The sequence below is a fragment of the Mesoplodon bidens genome (genome assembly GCF_964165515.1).
Source record: "Mesoplodon bidens genome assembly, chromosome: X".
In the NCBI taxonomy this organism is placed as follows: Eukaryota; Metazoa; Chordata; class Mammalia; order Artiodactyla; family Ziphiidae; genus Mesoplodon; species Mesoplodon bidens.
Genome location: NC_138163.1, coordinates 66,555,738 through 66,578,392, shown reverse-complemented (window position 1 = coordinate 66,578,392; position 22,655 = coordinate 66,555,738). Strand labels below are relative to the sequence as shown.

At 38.0% G+C, this 22,655-nt stretch overlaps 1 pseudogene across 1 annotated transcript in view; it reads left to right on the top strand.

Moving 5' to 3' along the window:
- Positions 1 to 17,636, top strand: part of LOC308609349 (protein phosphatase 1G-like) — a 50,553-nt pseudogene extending 32,917 nt beyond the window's left edge. Inside the window, exons 2-3 of the transcript in view lie at positions 15,665 to 16,041; positions 16,120 to 17,636. The product of the transcript in view is annotated as a protein phosphatase 1G-like (transcript). The remainder of the gene's footprint in view (positions 1 to 15,664; positions 16,042 to 16,119) is intronic.
- The last annotated feature ends 5,019 nt before the right edge of the window (positions 17,637 to 22,655 follow it).

Genomic DNA, 22,655 nt, shown 5'->3' with positions numbered 1-22,655 from the left:
CCCCCCTTTCATCTTTGGTAACCATAAGTGTATTTTCTACATCTGTGACTCTACTTCTGTTTTGTAAATAGGTTCATTTGTAACATTTTTTTAAGATTCCACAGAGCAATATCATATGTTATTTGTCTTTCTCTGTCTGATTTACTTCACTCAGTATGACAGTCTTTAAGTCCATCCATGCTGCTGCAAATGGCATTATTTCATTCTCTTTCATGGTTGATTAATACTCCATTGTATACATATACCACATCTTCTTTATCCATTCCTCTGTCGATGGACATTTAGGTTGCTTTCCTGTCTTGGTTATTGTAAACAGTGTTGCAATGAACATTGGGGCACATGTATCTCTATGAATTATGTTTTTTCTCTGGATATATGCCCAGGATTACAGGATCATATTGTAGCTCTACTTTTAGTGTTTTAAGGAACCTCCACACTATTCTTCATAGTGTCTGAACCAATTTACATACCAACCAACAGTGTAGGAAGGTTCCCTTTCTTCCACATCCTCTCTATCATTTATTGTTTGTAGATTTTTTGATGATGGTCATTCTGACCGGTGTGAGGTGATACCTCATTGTAGTCTTGACTCGCATTTCTCTGAAAATTAGTGATGGTGAGCATCTTTTCATGTGCCTGTTGGCCATCTGTATGTCTTCTTTGGATAAATGTCTATTTTGATCTTCTGCCCATTTTTTGATTGTGTTCTTTGTTTTCTTGATATTGAGATGCATGTGCTGTTTGTGTATTTGGGAGATGAATCCCTTATCAGCCACTTCACTTGCAAACATTTTCTTCCATTCTGTGAATTGTGTTCTAGTTTTGTTTATGGTTTCCTTCAGCCTATACTACAAAGCTACAGTAATCAAGACAGTGTAGTACTGGCAGAGAAACAGAAATATAGGTCAGTGGATCAGGATAGTAATTCCAGAGATAAACCCATGCACCTATGGTCATCTAATGTATGACAAAAGAGGCAAGAATGCACAATGGAGAAAAGGCAGTCTCTTCACTAAGTGGTGCTGGGAAAATTGGACAGCTACATGTAAAAGAATGAAATTAGAACATTCTCTAACACCATACACAAAAATAAACTCAAAACGGACTAAATACCTAAATGTAAGACTGCCTGCTATAAAATTCTTAGAAGAAAACATAGGCAGAACACTATCTGACATAAATCACAGCAAGATATTTTTTGATCCACTTCCTAGATAATGAAAATTAGAAAAGCAACAAAATAATACAAAACAAAACAAGTGAGCTCTAATTAAACTTAAAAGCTTTTGCACAGCAAATATATTTAATTTTAATGGAAGCAAACCTCCATTAAAGAAAGACAGTCTTTGTTTTTGCATTCATTTTTAATAGATTTACATAATAATTATATAATTGCTATAATAAATAAAACTGGATCTCTATATTTGATAAAAATAATATCATATATAAGCATAGACTAACTTGTAAGGGTAAAAAATACTTACAAACAAGAAATTAGCCAATGGGAAATGAGCCATAAAGATTATTTTGCAGAGTTAATTCAGAGTTTTGATTATATGATGAGTTGATTAAGGGGAGGTGGCATAAAGGAGATTTTGTTGTAAATTATAACTAATTTATCAACTTATATTGATATATTGATTATTTGACTCACTAATTTTGCATTAGATCTGTGTTAATTTGTTAAAGCTGCATTTAAAAAATACCACAGACCTGGTGGCTTAAAAAATAGAAATTTATTTTTTTACAGTTCTGGAGGCTGGAAGTCCAAGATCAGGGTGGCTGATACTGGTTTCCTCTGAGGTCTGTCTTTGGCTCGCAAATAGCATCTCTCTTGCTGCCAATTCACATGGTCATCCTTCTGTGCACATTAACTCCTAGTGTCTTTCCATGTGTTGTAATCTCCTCTTCTTATAAGGACACCGGTCTGATTATATCAGGGCCCACCCTAATTACTTAATTTTGACTTAATTATCACTTTAAAGGACCTATCTTCAAATACAGTCACATCCTGAAGTACTAGGAATTATTAATCAACATATGAATTCAGAAGGGCATAATTTAGCCCATAACAATACTTAATAGAGAAAGCATATGTTATAATAATGCCTATGTTATTTTTTCCAATAAAATTGTATTGTAATGATTTCAAATTTTCATTAGACTTAAATACAGCTTAAAACATGGAAAGCATCAGTTTAAACTTTAAAAATAGCTCTGTTAGAAGGGGATTTACTTTTATCATTTAAATGCAAGCTTTAATTTATTGATCTTACCTCTGAAAGCTCTTTCAGTCATATTTCAGTGAATTTTTCTATGTCCCTGACAGAAAGATGAAATATAGGTAACAGTTTCTCTAAAATGTGACAGAGCTGTATTCTGACCCAATCTACTGACATTTGCCTCACTGTTTCTCACTCAGAAGACAAGGTAGAAAAAGACAATGGAAGTAGCTCCAGGGATATGATTACTGGGGACAGAAATTAAAATATTTTGATCAGAGTAACGCCAAATGTAGTTAAGCTGCTATATTTGACACAGAAACTCATAGAAACAGGAACCTGAGCCACAAAGCAGTTTTCATTTAAGCATGTTTAAAGTGGAAAAAAGGAAAAGAAAATAAGTATATTACTGGATACATTAACTTGTATTTCTAGTTCTGCTTTCTTATCTGCTTTTTTCTGTCACCCTCCTTAGGCAAGAGAAGGAGGTAAATTTTATCATATGGCAACAAGAAGATTAAGGAAGTTAAAGTGTTATTTTCCATTCATCCATATTTTAAAGCATAATCATAATGCTTTATACCCTCATACTTCTCTTTTCACATGTTACACTGACCTTCCATCTGAATATGAATCAATATTGCTTTACAAAATCTTATAAGCCTGTATGAAATACGAAGTCATTATTCCATTTTCATCATGTTGGTAACTTAGTGTAATGCATTATCGTATCACATCAAATAACCCTGAAAACTCAGGTGTCCAAACCTATTGTGTATAAACCTTAACACAAGTAAATCTAAATGTACAATCTAATTGCAACAGCAGATAAAGTGTTGATACCAAGAGTCAACACTTATATAGGGCTCATTAAGTTCCAGGCCCACTTTAAATGATTTACATACATTAACTTATTTAATGCTCACAAAGCTATAAATAAGGCACTGATATTATACACATTTTGTAGGTGATAAAATAAGCCCAAGATCCCACAGTTTGAATCCCAGGATTCAAATCCTGTTAATCCGATTTGAGGGTTGGCACTCAACTTTTACACTGTAATGCCTGATATTAAGGAATCGTTCTCTAGAATCAGACTAAATTCAACTTCAAAACCTAATTCTGCCACTTAGGCAAATTTTAAATTTTTTATTGTGATTCAATTTCCTCTCCTGTAAACTGGGAAAATACTGGCTATATATGGAAGGCTATTGAGAAAGAGAAAGAAAGAGAGAGAGACAGACAGAGAGAGAGAAAGCAAAGCATCCCTTTAGAAAACATACAAAGCAAGGAGCTTGGCTTGGTGACTTTGACTTTTATATTCTACCTCTTAATATAACTGACTTTTGTCAAGGATCAAAGAAGTATGATTGAGTGTGATGCAGTTCTCTAGACCATGACTAAATCTCTGACAAATAACTCAAATTCTCCAGTCCATTTTTTCAACTACGTATCACTCATTGATCCTGTGGCTAATCACATCATTCAAGAGGTCCTTTTGCCTATGATTGACTCAGTTCTGAGTCAGTATTTCAATACCATTTGTGATTTATAACCTCCAGAAACAGGATTCACATTAAGGGTAAGTTGAATACATTTGGAAATGTAATAAGATACAAAGTTTATATTTCTAAATGTAGCAATTTTCCACATCTGTATGAAGTCTATGTTTTGAACCATCACTGAATATACTGAATGCTGATATGCACATGATAATTTCAATATTACTTTCAAAAATTTAACAAATTTTAAACACTGTGTAGTTGCCAGGATACTTTCACTTTCGTTTTTCCACCAAAGATATTACATGTAGGAATGTGCAATAAAACTCACAAAATGTTATCCCTATATTTATACACGTCTACTTTTATTGTATTTACTTTTAACTTTTGTTAATAAGAAGAAAACAGCCTGGGCTTCCCTGGTGGCACAGAGGTTAAGAATTTGTCTGCCAATGCAAGGGACATGGGTTCAAGCCCTTGTCTGGGAATATCCCACATGCCGTGAAGCAACTAGGCCCATGTGCCACAACTACTGAGCCTTCACTCTAGAGCTCACGTGCCACAACTACTGAAGCCTGTGTGCCTAGTGTCTGTGCTTCGCAACAAGAGAAGCCATGACAATGAGAAGCAGGCACACCAGAAGGAAGAGTAATCCCCACTCAACACAACTAGAGAAGGCCTGTGCACAGCAACAATGACCCAACACAGTCAAAAATAAAAACAAATAAATAAATTTATTAAAAAAAGAAAAGACAGCCAGACCTAACAGTTTAATAATTACTCATTATGATGTTAGTTAAAACATCTAAAAGCATATGCAATGGTGTAATTGCAGGTGTTGCTATTATTGCAGTTTTCAATATTTGTTTCAAAAGAAAGAAATTAAGAAAAAAAGGAATAAGGGAAGGAAGGAGGAAAAGAAGAAAGATGGAAGGAGAGAGGGAGGAAGAGAAAAGGAAAGAAGAAAGAGAAAAGAAAAGAAAGAGAAGAAAAGGACAAACACAAGTATTTGTTTTAACCATGATAACTATTCTTAAGTAAGATTCTCTCCTAATGGTTCAGCAGGCTTATATCTAGAATATTTTCTTGAAATTTATGTCTTTCTTCTTTGTGCTAAAAGTTGTGTTTTTGGTCCAGCACCATTCACTAATAGCATCTCATTTTACTTACATGGAATCAGCTAATTTCACAAATATAACAGATGATACATATCTCTTCTGAGATGATTGTCCTTTCATTCACAGACTTGCCTAGTGGGTGCTAAAAGGCTTTTATACAGTACTGAAAATTTTGCAATCATATATATTTTTTTTAATTTTGTTATTCCTGGCATCTGGCCTCCTGATTTAGAATTTAATCACATACTCTGCTTAGGAAAGAGATCACATTTCAAATTATTTAATTTAGCTATTATTTGAATGTTTTTTCTTTACTCAAAAAATTTATCATATCATCCTTTAATCATCATGTTTTATTATATATGCATGTATTTGTATACACACAGGGGATTTGAGATGTCCTATATATTTCAAGGTCAGACTGTCTTCAGTGCCCTCAGCATGAGGAATGTGTATACATGAGATGAATGTTGCATATGGAAACAAAATCCCCCCCGCCCACACACTCTCTAAAGACAAAAGTATTTTTTGTGTTCAAATAAAGCTGCAAAGGCATTCTCCAAACAAGCATTCTGTTGGATCAATAGTTAGAAGTTGAGGGGGAGAGGAAGATGGTGGAAGAGTAAGACACGGAGATCACCTTCCTCCCCACAGATACATCAGAAATTCATCTACACGTGGAACAACTCCTACAGAACACCTACTGAACGCTGAAAGAAGACCTCAGACCTCCCAAAAGGCAAGAAACTCCCCACATACCTGGGTAGAGCAAAAGAAAAAAGAATAAACAGAGACAGAAGGATAGGGATGGGACCTGCACCAGTGGGAGGGAGCCGTGAAGGAGGAAAGGTTCCCACACACTAGAAGCCCCTTCGTGGGCGGAGACTGCAGGTGGCAGAGGGGGAAAGCTTCAGAGTAGTGGAGGAGAGCGGAGCAACAGGGGTGCGGAGGGCAAAGCAGAGAGATTCCCGCACAGAGGATTGGTGCCCTCAGGCACTCACCAGCACGAGAAGCTTGTCTGCTTGGCCGCTGGGGCGGGCGGGGCTGGGAGCTGAGGCTCGGGTATTGGGTTTCATTCAGAGCGCAGGGAGAGGACTGGGGCTGGTGGCGGGAAGAGAGCCTGAAGGGGTTAGTGCACCACAGCTGGCCGGGAGGGAATCCGGGAAAAAGTCTGGAGCTGCCGAAGAGGCAAGAGACTTTTTCTTCCCTCTTTGTTTCCTGGTGCGTGAGGAGAGGGCATTAAGAATGCTGCTTAAAGGAGCTCCAGAGACGGGCGCAAGCCATGGCTAAAGGAGTGGAGCCCGGAGACAGGCGTGGGACGCTGCGGCTGCTGCTGCCACTACCACAAGGACTGTGTGCGAGCACAGATCACTGTCCACCCCCCCTTCCAGGGAGCCTGTGCAGCCCGCCACTGTTGGGGTCCCGGGATCCAGGGATGGCTTCCCCGGGAAAGCGCATGGAGTGCCTCGGTCTGGTGCAACGTCACGGCGGCCTCTGCTGCTGCAGGCTCACCACGCACTGCATGCCCCTCCCTCCCCTTGGCCTGAGTGAGCCAGAGCCCCCGAATCAGCGGCTCCTTTAAACACATCCTGTCTGAGTGAAGAACGGACACCCTCCAGCAACCTAGGTGCAGAGGCGGGGCCAGGTCCAAGGCTGAGACCCGGGAGCTGTGAGAGCAGAGAAGATACAGGGAAATCTCTCTGTGCAGCCTCAGAGGCAGCGGATTAAAGCTCCACGGTGTGCTTGATGTGCCCTGCATCTGTGGAGTGCATGAATGGACAGGGAATCATCCCAAATTGAGGAGGTGGAATTTGAAGACAAGATTTAAGATTTCCGCCCCCCTTTCCTCTCTTTACAATGAATTATCCCAAATTAAGGAGGTGGACTTTGAGAGCAAGATTTCAGACTTTTTCCCCTTTTCCTCTTTTTACAACGAATTATCCCAAATTGAGGAGGTGGACTTTGAGAGCAAGATTTTCGATTTTCCCCCCCCGTTCTCTTTTTGTGAATGTGTATGTGTATGCTACTATGTGAGATTTTCTCTGTATAGCTTTGCTTCCACCATATGTCCCAGGGTTCTATCTGTCCGTATTTTTTTCAATAATTACTTTTTGTTTTAATAATGCTACTATATTTTATACTTTATTCTATTTTACTCTATCTTCTCTCTTTATTTTTTTCCTACCTTCCCTTCCACCCCCCCTCCCTCTGCCCCTCCTTTCTTTCTTTCTCTCTTTCTTTCCTTCCTCCCTCCCTCCCTCCTGTCTTTCTTTCTTTCTTTCTTTCCTTCCTCCCTCCTCACTCCCTCCTGTATTTCTTTCTTTCTTTCTTTCTTTCTTTCTTTCTTTCTTTCTTTCCTTCCTCCCTCCATCCCTCCTTTCTTCCTTTCTTTCTTTCCTGCCTTGCTTGCTCACTCCCTCCCTCCTTTATTTCTTGCTTCCTTCCTTTCTTTCCTTCTTCCTTTCTCTTTTTCTTTCTTCTACTACTTTTCTTTCTACCTTTTCTCCCTGTTATTCTGAGCCGGGTAGATGAAAGCCTCTTGGTGCTGCAGCCAGGAGTCAGTGCTGGGCCTCTGAAGTGGGAGAGCCCAACTTCAGGACACGGGTCCACAAGAGACCTCCCAGCTCCACATAATATCAAGTGGCGAAAATCTCCCAAAGATCTCCATCTCAGCACCAGCACCCAGCTTCCATCAACGACCAGCAAGCTACAGTGCTGGTCACCCTATGCCAAACAACTAGCAAGACAGGAACACAACCACACCCATTAGCACAGAGGCTGCCTAAAAATATAATAAGGCAATAGGCACCACAAAACACACCGCCACACGTGGACCTGTCCACCAGAAAGACAAGATTGAGGCTCAACCAACAAAACACAGACATTAGTCCCCCCCACCAGGGAGCCTACACAACCTACTGAAACAACCTTAGCCACTCGGGACAGACAACAAAAACAATGGGAACTACAAATCGGCAGCCTGCAAAAAGGAGACCCCCAAACACAGTAAGATAAGCAAAATGAGAAGACAGAAAAACACACAGCAGGTGAACGAGCAAGATAAAAACCTACCAGACCTAACAAATGAAGAGGTAACAGGCAGTCTACCTGAAAAAGAATTCAGAATAATGATTGTAAAGATGATCCAAGATTCTTTTTCCAAGATCCAAGATCTTGGAAATAGAATAGACAAAATGCAAGAAACAGTTAACAAGGACCTAGAAAAACTGAAGATGAATCAAGCATCGATTAAAAACACAATAAATGAAATGAAAAAAACTCTAGATGGGATCAATAGCAGAATGACTGAGGCAGAAGATCGGATATGAGACATGGAAGATAAAATAGTGGAAATAACTGATGCAGAGCAAAATAAAGAAAAAACAATGAAGAGAACAGAGGACAGTCTCAGAGACCTCTGGGACAACATTAAATGCACCAACATTCGAATTATAGGGGTTCCAGAAGAAGAAGAGAAAAAGAAAGGGACTGAGAAAATATTTGAAGAGATTATAGTTGAAAACTTCCCTAATATGGGAAAGGAAATAGGTAATCAAGTCCAGGAGGCACAGAGAGTCCCATACAGAATAAATCCAAGGAGAAATACGCCAACACACATATTTATCAAACTGTCAAAAATTAAACACAAAGAAATCATATTAAAAGCAGCAAGGGAAAAACAACAAATAACACACAAGGGAATCCCCATCAGGTTAACAGCTGATCTCTCAGCAGAAACTCTACAAGCCAGAAGGGAGTGGCAGGACATAATTAAAGTGATGAAGGAGAAAAAACCATAACCAATATTACTCTACCCAGCATGGATCTCAATCAGATTTGATGAAGAAATTAAAAACTTTACAGACAAGCAAATCCTGACAGAGTTCAGTACCACCAAACAAGCTTTACAATAAATGCTAAAGGAACTTCTCTAGGCAAGAAACACAACAGAAGGAAAATACCTACAATAACGAACCCAAAACATTTAAGGAAATGGGAATAGGAACATACATATCAATAATTACCTTAAATGTAAATGGACTAAATGCCATCATGAAAAGAGGCAGACTGGCTGAATGGATACAAAAACAAGACCCATATATATGCTGTCTACAAGAGACCCACTTCAGACCTAGAGACACATACAGATTGAAAGTAAGGGGATGGAAAAAGATATTCCATGCAAATGGAAATCAAAAGAAAGCTGGAGTAGCAATTCTTATATCAGACAAAATAGACTTTAAAATAAGGACTATTAGAAGAGACAAAGAAGGACACTACATAATGATCAAGGGATCGATCTAAGAAGAAGATATAACAACTGTAAATGTTTATGCACCCAACATAGGAGCACCTCAATATATAAGGCAAATACTAACAGCCATAAAAGGGGAAATCGACAGTAACACACTCATAGTAGGGGACGTTAACACCCCACTTTCACCAATGGACAGATCATCCAAAATGAAAATAAATAAGGAAACACAAGCTTTAAATGGTACATTAAACAAGATGGACTTAATTGATATTTATAGGACATTCCATTCAAAAACAACAGAATACACATTTTTCTCAAGTGCTCATGGAACATTCTCCAGGTGAGATCATATCTTGAGTCACAAATCAAGCCTTGGTAAATTTAAGAAAATTGAAATCGTATCAAGTATCTTTTCCAAACACAATGCTAAGAGACTAGACATCAATTACAGGAAAGATCTGTAAAAACTACAAACATATGGAGGCTATACAATACACTACTCAATAACGAAGTGATCACTGAAGAAATCAAAGAGGAAATTAAAAAATACCTAGAAACAAATGACAATGGAGACACGATGACCAAAAACCTATGTGACGCAGCAAAAGAAGTTCTAAGGGGGACATTTGTAGCAATAAAATCCCACCTTAAGAAATAGCAAACAGCTCGAGTAAAAAACCTGTCCTTGCACCTAAAGCAATTAGAGAAAGAAGAACAAAAAAACACCAAAGTTAGCAGAAGGAAAGAAATCATAAAGATCAGATCAGAAATAAATGAAAAAGAAATGAAGGAAATGATAGCAAAGATCAACAAAACTAAAAGCTGGTTTTTTGAGAAGATAAACAAAATTGACAAACCATTAGCCAGACTCACCAAGAAAAAAAGGGAGAAGACTCAAATAAATAGAATTAGAAATGAAAAAGGAGCAGTAACAACTGACACTGCAGAAATACAAAAGATCATGAGAGATTACTACAAGCAACTCTCTGCAAATAAAAAGGACAACCTGGAAGAAATGGACAAATTCTTAGAAATGCACAACCTGCCAAGACTGAAACAGGAAGAAATAGAAAATATGAATAGACTAATCACAAGCACTGAAATTGAAACTGTGATTAAAAATCTTCCAACAAACAAAAGCCCAGGAACACATGGCTTCACAGGCGAATTCTATCAAACATTTAGAGAAGAGCTAACACCTATCCTTCTCAAAATCTTCCAAAATATAGCAGAGGGAGGAGCACCACCAAACTCATTCTACGAGGCCACCATCACCTTGATACCAAAACCAGGCAACGATGTCACAAAGAAAGAAAACTACAGGCCAATATCACTGATGAACATAGATGCAAAAATCCTCAACAAAATACTAGCAAACAGAATCCAACAGCACATTAAAAGGATCATACACCATGATCAAGTGGGGTTTATTCCAGGAATGCAAGGATTCTTCAATATACACAAATCAATATATGTGATACATCATATTAACAAACTGAAAAGAAAAACCATATGATCATCTCAATAGATGCAGAGAAAGCTTCAAAAAAATTCAACACCCATTTATGATAAAAACCCTGCAGAAAGTAGGCATAGAGGGAACTTTCCTCAACATAATAAAGGCCATATATGACAAACCCACAGCCAACTTTGTCCTCAATGGTGAGGAACTGAAACCATTTCCACTAAGATCAGGAACAAGACAAGGCTGCCCACTCTCACAACTCTTATTCAACTTAGTTTTGGAAGTTTTAGCCACAGCAATCAGAGAAGAAAAGGGAATAAAAGGAATCCAAATTGGAAAAGAAGAAGTAAAGCTGTTACTGTTTGCAGATGACATGATACTATACCTAGAGAATCCTAAAGATGCTACCAGAAAACTACTAGAGCTAATCAATGAATTTGGTAAAGTAGCAGGATACAAAATTAATGCACAGAAATCTCTGGCATTCCTATACACTAATGATGAAAAATCTGAAAGTGAAATCAAGAAATCATTCCCATTTACCATTGCAACAAAAAGAATAAAATATCTCTGAATAAACCTACCTAAGGAGACAAAAGAGCTGTATGCAGAAAATTAAAAGACACTGAAGAAAGTAATTAAAGATGATACAAATAGATGGAGAGATATACCATGCTCCTGGATTGGAAGAATCAATATTGTGAAAATGACTCTACTACCCAAAGCAATCTACAGATTCAATGCAATCCATATCAAAGTACCACTGGCATTTTTTCACAGAACTAGAATAAAAAATTTCAAAATTTGTTTGAAAAACAAAAGACCCCGAATAGCCAAAGCAATCTTGAGAATGAAAAACGGAGCTGGAGGAATCAGGCTCCCTGACTTCAGACTATACTACAAATCTACAGTAATCAAGACAGTGTGGTACTGGCACAAAAACAGAAAGATAGATCAATGGAACAGGATAGAAAGCCCAGAGGTAAACCCACGCACATATGGTCAACTTATGTTTGATAAAGGAGGCAGGAATGTACAGTGGAGAAAGGACAGCCTCTTCAATAAGTGGTGCTGGGAAAACTGGACAGGGACATGTAAAAGTATGAGATTAGATCACTCCCTAACACCATACACAAAAATAAGCTCAAAATGGATTAAAGACCTAAATGTAAGGCCAGAAACTATCAAACTCTTAGAGGAAAACATATGCAGAACACTCTATGACATAAATCACAGCAAGATCCTTTTGGACCCACCTCCTAGAGAAATGGAAATAAAAACAAAAATAAACAAATGGGACCTAATGAAACTTAAAAGCTTTTGCACAGCAAAGGAAACCATAAACAAGACCAAAAGACAACCCTCAGAATGGGAGAAAATATTTGCAAATGAAGCAACTGACAAAGGATTAATCTCCAAAATTTATAAACAGCTCATGCAGCTCAATAGCAAAAAAACAAACAACCCTATCCAAAAATGGGCAGAAGCCTTAAATAGGCATTTCTCCAAAGAAGATATACAGACTGCCAACAAACACATGAAAGAATGCTCAACATCATTCATCATTAGATAAATGCAAATCAAAACTACAATGAGATATCATCTCACACCAGTCAGAATGGCCATCATCAAGAAATCTAGAAACAGTAAATGCTGGAGAGGGTGTGGAGAAAAGGGAACACTCTTGCACTGCTGGTGGGAATGTGAATTGGTACAGCCACTATGGAGAACGGTATGGAGGTTCCTTAAAAAACTACAAATAGAACTACCATATGACCCAGCAATCCCACTAGTAGTCATATACCCTGAGAAAACTATAATTCAAAAAGAGACATGTACCAAAATGCTCATTGCAGCTCTATTCACAATAGCCCGGAGATGGAATCAACCTAAGTGTCCATCATCGGATGAATGGATAAAGAATATGTGGCACATATATACAATGGAATATTACTCAGCCATAAAAAGAAACGAAACTGAGCTATTTGTAATGAGGTGGATAGACCTAGAGTCTGTCATACAGAGTGAAGTAAGTCAGAAAGAGAAAGACAAATACCGTATGCTAACACATATATATGGAATTTAAGAAAAAAAACATGTCATGAAGAGCCTAGGGGTAAAACAGGAATGAAGACACCGACCTACTTGAGAATGGACTTGAGTATATGGGGAGGGGGAAGGGTAAGCTGTGACAAAATGAAAGGGAGGCATGGACATATATACACAACCAAACATAAGGTAGATAGCTAGTGGGAAGCAGCCACATAGCACAGGGAGATCAGCTCGGTGCTTTGTGTCCGCCCGGAGTGGTGGGATAGGGAGGGTGGGATGGAGGTAGACGCAAGAGGGAAGGGATGTGGGAACAGATGTTTATGTATGACTGATTCACCTTGTTATAAGGCAGAAACTAATAAAATTTTAAAAAGTGAAAAAAATAGCTAGAATTTGAATAAAACTATGTCTCATTCTGTTTTATAGAATTTTCAAGAGGTTTGCAGCATATGAACCCAATTTTTCAAGCTCCACATGGGGATTTACTGTCTTGTTTCTTTTTTCTTTAAAAAAACTCATCATTCACAAAGTAACAATAATAAAAATTTAAAAAAAATAAATTAAACTCAAGGGAGTTTTCCTTTAAAGAAGAGATGTGAAAGCATGCTTATTTAGGGATCATACTCCCATTTTATGAGAGAAGCCAACCTGATAACTCAATGTTATTCAAGGATTGAGAGGATTATATGTCACACTCTCCTTTTTTATTTTGACTTCTAGGAAATTAAAAATACATTTTGAGAGTGTTCACTTATCTTTCCTAGATATTGTATCCTTATGTTAAAATGATTATCTCAACATAAAGAAACAACCTAATGTTAGAAAAGACATACAATATGTATAAAGATGATAAATATAAATATTCACAGTGAAGATTCAATATAAAAACTGACATTTAAAAAATGTTTCCTATGGTTCTAATTATACTTTCACCTTTATTAACTTGTTTCTCATGCTTGCATTGAAAGCAAAATATATTTTTCTACGTGATTTAAAAATAATATTCTGAAGAACATTTTCTCATTCAAAATAAAAAAAAACCTGCTTCTTTGTAACATTGCTTTATTTTCAAGTCTTGTTTAAAAAAAAAAAACATTCTCACTTTAACATAGGGTTCAATTCTGCTTTACCTTCTTCAGTAAGGTTTTGGCCAAAAATAGCTAAATTTTTTTGGGATTCCAGACATAAGTATAAGCATTTTATGAATTTGAATTCTAGGAAAACATATAACAGGAAACAAAGTAATTTTCACTGGGGCTGTTAAGATATTTCTTTAATACTGTCTGAAATTAATCATTATTAGTAAATATCCAAATTTGAGAGATAGAAGTAAAAGTTAAAACAGTTTTAATCTATGACCAACCCTTTCTCCATTTAACATTGATACCTCTAATTACAGTGTCATTATCCTGAAATTAATACACTAATTTCCCCTAGGATCAGACCAGTTTCTTTCATCGTTTAATCATACATTATTATGAATGCTTAACCACAAGGATATTGTAGCCTCCTACTGTGAAATGGATAAACTATATTAGTATGCACAACCACCACCAAGTGAAGCCAAAAGGGAAAAAATGAAATAACACTAAAATAGAAGTTTATGTAGGTTTCTATCTTTGATACAAACCTGAAGCTACATACATTTTGCACATAACCCATTGGGAGGAGTTCCCAGAGCAAATTGTTCATTTTAGTTCCATATACCCAGAATCAAAGGAGTCATTTTCAATATAAAAGATAATAACATATAATTATTTATATTAGTTTAGCCTGCCTATCAATATTATTAACTTAAAATGTTTTATTTGTAATCACTTCACAGAATTTTAAATACAAAAACATATTAGTTTCTTGCCATCTGTTTTTGTCTTTAATGCCTCACAGGTAATTATGCATTTTATGGAAGTTATGTACAAATAAGTCAAACTGAATATATATCAAATTTGTAAGTTTCATGACTTGTGCACTTTAATAAGAAATTTGATTACTTCATAATATAATTGGAAAGCAAGAAAAATGGTGAACATATGAAATAATAAAACTCTGTAGGTATGAATGATATAAAAGGACAATACCTGGTGGAGTTAATACCTGATATCCTTCTGGGAGGGCTTACCTCTCAGACAAAGCTGTGAAGTAGACACATTTTTTTTAATCTATAAATTTCCAAATCTCTTCTTAAAGCATATTTTTCCCAAATCCCTGTAAGAACTGTTACTCTGAATACAACATCAAAATCTCCTTCCAGGAAAATATCTACTATCTGTCATTTATTCTAATCATTCTTACACTCTAATTTTTATTTTAAATTTTGGAATAAAAAGCCTAACCTGCAGTTACTAATATTTTCAATGTTAGTGAACAGGTCTAAGATGCCCTCCAAACATAGTTATACCAATACCAATACTAATGACATTGATAATCATAGGGTTGGTCTAGCTTGTTGGATAGTACAAACTGTTGCCTTTTCTAGTTTTTCTAAATCTTAAAATCCAATACGAATTTAAAGGACAGTTTGTGATTTTCATTACATAAATTTGATCTTTTGCTGTATTAAATTTTAATCTCCCTATAAATCAGGGACATGTCTATTATATTCACTTTGGTATCCCCATTAACTAGTGCAGTGTCTTAACACTGAAAAAAAAATGCTGAACAAATACTGAATCAAAATTTGGGTAATTACTTTTTATTCTTTGAGATCATGTAAAAACTGATTAGAATTCTGTCCATTTCTTGGTTGATTAATAACAATCCAATTTTCTGAAGATATTGTTGTTAAGTAACTGCTATAACATTTTCCCCATTTCCAACTTATAGTAAGGAGAGAATAGGAATTAGGTATTCTCTCCAATTCAGTGTAACTGGTCACCATAAACTGTCTCCTCGAACAAATTCTAACTGCAATTTTCTTTTTCTAAAACTTCTTGTCCAATTTTGGCAGTAGACATACATGAGGACATAGTAAGCTTCATTATTCTGAAGACAGCTAGGCTTTATTAAACGTTATTGAAAGATATTTACTTTAAAAATGACATAATCAGCACCACGCCAGCCAGGCAGGGTCTGAAACGGTACCGTTTCCCCTTCCACTCTCTCTCTGCTTCTGTCCCATTACCGCCTCCTGGCCCACCTCATGCTTTTCAGCTGCACCTTGCGTCGTCTGCTGCTCAACCCGGCCAGCTCCTGCCACACGAGCACCTGGGGCTCTGGTTCCGGCACCGGCATGGGTCACGCTCCATTTGCTTGCCCCGAGGCTGCTGGTCAGCCACCCCCATGGGTGCCTACATCTCCCAGCCCAACGTGGTGAAGTGCTCCTGGGACGGGGTCGATACCCTGTGTCTGCTGCTGCTGCTGCCATAAGGCTTCTCTGCCATGCAAGGCTGGGGCATCTCCATGGAGCTGCCACAAATCCAAATGGGTCAGGTCTAGAGTTCCAACACCCAAACATTCTGCCATTTGTACTGAGATCTCCTAGGCTAAGGCTGCTAGACTGCAGAGGATGCTCACAACTGTATTCCTGAGCTGAACAGTGAGACAGCTATGTTTTCTGTCTAGGATGGACATGGAGGGGAGGAAGTTGCCTTGTACTGTGCCAAATATCTTCATGATATCATCAAAGATCAGAAGGCCTACAAAGAAAGCAAGCTATAGAAGGCTTTGGAAGATGCTTTCGTGGCTATTGATGCTAAACTGACCACTGAGAAAGTCACTAAGGAGCTGGCACAGATTGCAGGGCAACCCACTGAGGATGAGGATGAAAAAGAAAAACTAGCTGATGAAGATGGTGTGGACAATGAGGAGGCTGCGCTGCTGCATGAAGAGGCTATCGTGACTATTGAAGAGCTGCTGATGTGCTATGGGAAGAGCTGTCAAAAGGTTTCTCCCCACAGCAAATCTGGAGCTGGGGCAGGAGAGGAACCAGGGTCCCAGGGCCTCAATGGGGAGGCAGAACCTGTGGATCAATCTAAGGAAACTGCTTCAGAGGAAAATGGCCCCACAGCCAAGGCTCACACGGGCCTTTCCTCCAACTCGGAATGTGGGACTGGGGCAGGCCAAGGTGGGGAGCCTGGCACTCCCACTGGTGAGACTGGGCCTTCCTACACTTCAGCCTCCAACAAGCTGCCTCGAGTTGCTAAGTCCAAGTTTTTGAGGACAGTGAGGATGTCAGATGAGGTGGAGGAGGAAGAGGAAGACAGTGAGGAATGCAGTGAGGAAGAAGATGGCTACAGCAGTGAAGAGGCAGTGAATGAAGAAGATGAGGAAAACACTGAGGAGGCTGAAGAGGATGAGGAAGAAGAAGAGGAGATGATGGTGCCTGGGATGGAAGACAAAGAGGAGCTTGTCTCTGACAGTGGTACAACAGCAGTGGTGGCTCTGATATGAGGGAAGCAGTTGATTGTAGCCAATGCAGGAGACTCCCACCGTGAGGTGTCTGAGGCTGGCAAAGCTTTAGACATGTCCTATGACCACAAACCAGAGGGTGAAGTGGAGCTAGCATGCTTCAAGAATGCTGGTGGCAAGGTCACCATGGTTGGGCTAGTCAATGATGGCCTCAACCTCTCCAGAGCCATTGGAGACCACTTCTACAAGAGAAACAAGAACTTGCCACCTGAGGAACAGATGATTTCGGCTCTTCCTGACATCAAGGTGCTGACTCTCATTGACAATCACAAATCTGTGGTCATTGCCTGTGATGGCATCTGGAATGTGATGAGCAGCCAGCAAGTTATAGACTTTATTCAATCAAAGATCAGCCAGTGTGATGAAAATGGGGAGCTTCGGTTATTGTCATCCATCGTGGAAGAGCTGCTAGATCATTGCCTGGCACCAGACACTTCTGGGGACAGTACAGGATGTGACAACGTGACCTGCATCATCATTTGCTTCAAACCCTGAAACACAGCAGCACTTCAGCTAGAGAGTGGCAAGCAGAAACTGGAAGAGGAGCTCTCTACTGAGGAGGTTGAAGGAAATGGGAACAGTGAAAACAAGAAGAAGGCCAAGCAAGACTAGCAGTTATCCAGACCCCTTCCCACCTAGACTGATTTCTGAGCCCTTCAGACTGAGACTAAGTTTTGTCTTTTTCCTTTATCCTTAGCAGTGGTTATGAGGTGTGCAGTGAGAGCTGGATGGCTTTGCTCAGACCATTCCAAAGAGGACTGTCCATTCACAGAGCAGCCTGGTTGCCTCTGCTGTCCTCCACAGCCTCCTCCTTGCTCCTTCGGGCTTATCACTCGTTCTGTGCCTGTGCTCTATTGTGTTGGAGGGAAGGACAGTTGGTTCTGGTTTTTACTCTGTGAACTTTAAGGACACTGTTTTTTATTGGTAGATTCATGGCCCCCAGCCACTTCCAACCACCTGCACCCACTCTCTGTTATATACTTTCAATCAACACTTTTTCAGACCAAAGGCCAAAACCTAAAATAAATAAATGATATCATCAGAAAATGGAACTCTGATCTTTTGAAAATTTTCTAATAATTTACTTAAATTCTGGTTATGAATCATGTTTTGTGTATGCTAGCTTGCTATAATTAAACTTAAAATGTGAATGGCATTTTGATATTAAAAGTAAAACACAGTGTTATTAAAATATTTAACACGTATTCTTTCATGAAAGAGCTGGTACTTCACTGAACTGTGTCAATGGTGTACAACTTCTACTAGCCTTTTTATTATATTAAAATGAAACACATGTCTACTGACTGATACAAATCTGAAATAAATATTAAACACCTGGAGTAATAATGCTGAAATTTTCATTATAGTTTTGTTTTATAAACTGTGTTATTATAATTTCTACTACTACTATTATTGGTGTTTTGCACACAGGATACGAAAGAAGTATAGACAAAAAGAAATAATAAGATTCTACTCCTTATCAATCTATCATAACTATTTGTGTACAAATGGCTACTTACTATTGGGGTCTATCAAATTAATTAAATGCTTCAAATTAAAACATGCTCAGGTAATACATTTTCTCATAGAATTTTTTTTTCATATAAAGGGAAATAGTGTCATGTAGTAATCATAATGGTGATCTCTGAGATTAACAAATATTCAAGTGTTTGATAATAAAATGCCCAGTTTTGATAAAATGTGAAAACACAATCTTATACACTGTTGGTGGGAGTATATATATTTTTGGGGAGGTGGCCATAGCAATGATCATTACTAGTGTACATACACATAGCCCTAACGATTCCATTAGTGATTTATTATAACAATATTCTCACATAAAATATCCAAAAATACACACACAGATGTGCACACACCCACAGACACACAAATGAACATACATACAAGGTGCTTGAGTGTGTGCATATGTATGTGTTTATTTTTGTGGGTATACTTGCTTGTGCATAGAATATATTTGGATCTATAAACAAAGGTAAGAAATGAGTTGTGGAGGAGACTTTCTTATTCACTTTCTGCATAAAAATACTTTTTTAAAAGCATGAACCTATATTTCTCCTTCAATACAGTTAAATGAAAATAATAAGCAATTTTCAACAAGTATTTTTAGGAAAAAACATTTAGTGTGGCTTAATAAAACATTTTAAGTGCAATAAATTCTCAGAAAGATGATGGAAAAGAATCAATGTAAACAGCATGCCACTTTTCTCTTTAAGAATATATTTATTTACCTGCTATATGTTTGCCTATCTTAGCAAAACTGGAAATATACTGTCAGCATCAACATTTGTCTATAATGAATGTATGAGTAAAAAATTTTTAATTTGTAATATCTTTAATGAAGTAACTTCCTGCTTTCTATGTTAATTAAATGTTAATTCAAGAGATGTCTTTTGTTAGAAACTATAAATTTCTTATTTAACTTTGTTTTCATTGTGGCCACTGAAATATTATTTTTTTCACATACCTGTTAATATTTTTGTAAGCTATGTTCCTCTTATTCATTCTGATTTACAGCTATATTCTTTCACAAAACTTAAAACAATTGATATTCATCATTTTACCTAATGAAACAATGATTTTTCATGAAAATTGTCAAGCAGTATTTACTACATCTATGACTATCAAAAATAAACTCCCACACTTGAAAAGTCTCATATCACATTTCTCATCACCATAGTCATGGCAGTAAACTAAAATCTCAGAAATGAGGGAACAGGTAAGAAATAGCCAGTACTATTTGAATGAAGGATAATGTATTCTTCATAAAGAAATCAGGTTGCTACTTTAATTCACCAGTTCTGTATTCTAAGATTTATTTATTTTGTTGGGGGAGGAGTCAGCTGTTAAACCTGAACATCAATTTTACAGAAAGAAAATTTATGTATGTCCTTCCTACTCTGAAGAAACATTATTATCCTATCATAATGAAAACTAAAATAAAATAACTTAAAAACCCAGAGGGTACATAGCTGGACAGATTTGCAAAGTCAGTACTATAAATTCTGAATATTCATGTGCCATCTCACATTGAGAACATAAAGGTTTAGGTCCCCACAGAGTTAAAGCCTCATCATTCAATCTATATTTAAGGAAAAAGGAGGCAATGGGATTGCCTCTCACAATCAACTAAGGACAGTGCCAGAGTGGTAAAACGAAAAAATAAATGAGTCAGTTAAGAGAGGGAAAGTTTCCAAATCATTCCTTCAACAAATATTAAAATGCATGGATTTCTTCTCTCATTCTCTTATGTTACTTTTTCCCAGAGAGACAGAGAAAGGAGGTCTGACCAAGGACAGGGAGCTGTTAGGGGTTTGTGACAAAAGTAAGGTCACTGACAAATGATGGAGTGAGGTTACATTCTCCAACTCAACCGTTCCCTTTGCACAAATTCTACTGTAACCTGGGATGGTACCAAAATGCAGAAGACTGTCATTACTCTCTTCTTGATTATTCAGTAATCTTCTCCCTTTCTCCTTTCACCTTCTCTGAAATATTTTCTCAGGATTATAAAAATTGTGCCTTTGTAATCACTTTTCTTGTCTGGAAAACTAAAAACCCAGCTCTCAAGAAAGAATGTGTGCATAGCATCCAAGAAAGCTATCACACACACACACACACACACACACACAGATAAAGGGAAAGACAGAAATGGATTCTATCATATAGAGTATATACAGATATAGCAATGAAATTAAAGCTGTGAGAAAGTACCAAGATGCCAACTTTGTAAGGTGGCAAAAGCTCTCCAGAGAATTCTCAGAGCTTTTCTCCCTATTTTAAATTCTGTAAAAAATGGGCGAAAAGCTTTCTTCTCAGCCCACTCCAATACAGATGGCAGTGAGACATCATCTACATGCCATCCTGTGCAGTTATCCTTCATCCTTGACAATGACAGTCCGGCAATGCAGAGGGAGACGTTTGAGTCCTGAAGTTTTATTATCAGCAACTGTACAAGTCAGTAACCAAATATTACAGATTATAGGGACACAGTTTTCTCACAAGACACTGACAAGCACCTCAGGGGAGGTGTACAAGCATTGTGTCAAACCATTTACACAGGAGGACCTTCAAGATGGTGGAGGAGTAAGATGTGAAGATCACCTTCCTCTCCATAAATACATCAAAAAATATATCTACATGTGGAACACCTCCTACAGAATACCTACTGAACACTGACAGAAGACCTTAGATTTCCCAGAAGTCAAGAAAAACCCACATACATGAGTAGGGCAAAAGAAAAAACAGAGACAAAATAATAAGGATGGGACCTGCACCTCTGGGAGGGAGCTGTGAAGGAGGAAAAGTTTCCACACACTAGGGAGCCCCATCCGTGATGGGGATTGGGGGTGGGTGGGTGGGGAAGCTTCAGAGCCATGAAGGAGAATGCAGCAACAGGGGTGCAGAGGGCAAAGTGGCATGCTTCAGGCTGTTGCAATATCACGCCAGCCTCTGCTGCCTCTGGCTCACCCTCCATTCCAATTTTGACTACCATACTCCTTCCCTTCCCCCGGACTGAGTGAGCAAGAGAGCCTTAATCAGCTGCTGCTTTAACCCCCTCCTGTCTGAGCGGATAAGAGACTCCTGAGGGCGACCTACACACAGAGGTGGGGCCGAAACCAAAGCTGAAACTGGGAGCTGTGGGAACAAAGAAGAGAAAGGGAAATTTCTCCTTGCATCCTGAGGAGCAGCAGATTAAATCCCCAAAATCAATTTGATGAACCTGAATCTGAAGAATACCTGAATAGACAAAAATGTTCCCAAAATTGAGGCAGTGGACTTTGGGAGCAACTGTAGATTTGGGGTTTACTTTCTGCATCTAATGAATTTCTGGGTTTATGCTTATCTTAGTTTAGTATTTACAGTTTCTTATCATTCATGGATTTGTTTATTGGTTTGCTTGCTCTCTTCCTTTATATATATATATATATATATATATATATATATATATATATATATATATATATATATATATATATATATATATATATATATATATATATATATATATATATATATATATATATAGTTTGTTTGTTTTTTCTCCTTTTTCTCTTTTTGTGAGTGTGTATGTGTATGCTTCTTTGTGTGATTTTGACTATATGGCTTGCTGTTACCATTTGTCCTAGAGTTCTCTGTTTTTCTTATTTCTTCCTTTTCTTCTGACCAATGTAACTGGCAGGGTTTTGGTTCTCTGGACTGGTATCAGCCCTGACCCTCTGAGGTGGGGGGTCTCAGTCCAGGACATTGGACCACCAGAAATCTCCTGGTAATATCAATCGGCCCCAAGTAATATGAATCAGCAAGAGTTCTCACAGAAATCTTTGTCTCAACACTAAGACCCAGCTCCTCCCAAGGGCCAGCAAGCTCCAGTGCTGGAATCCCCTAGCCAAACAACTAGCAAGACAGGAACACAACACAACCCATTAGTAGAGAAGCTGCATAAAGTCATAGTAAGTTCACAGACACTCCAAAACAAACCACCAGATGAGGTCTTGCCAAGCAGAAGGACAAGGTAAAGCCCCACCCACTAGAACACAGGTACCAGTCCCCTCCACCAGGAAGCCTACAGAAGCCACTGAACCAACCTCACCTACTGGGGGCAGAAACCAA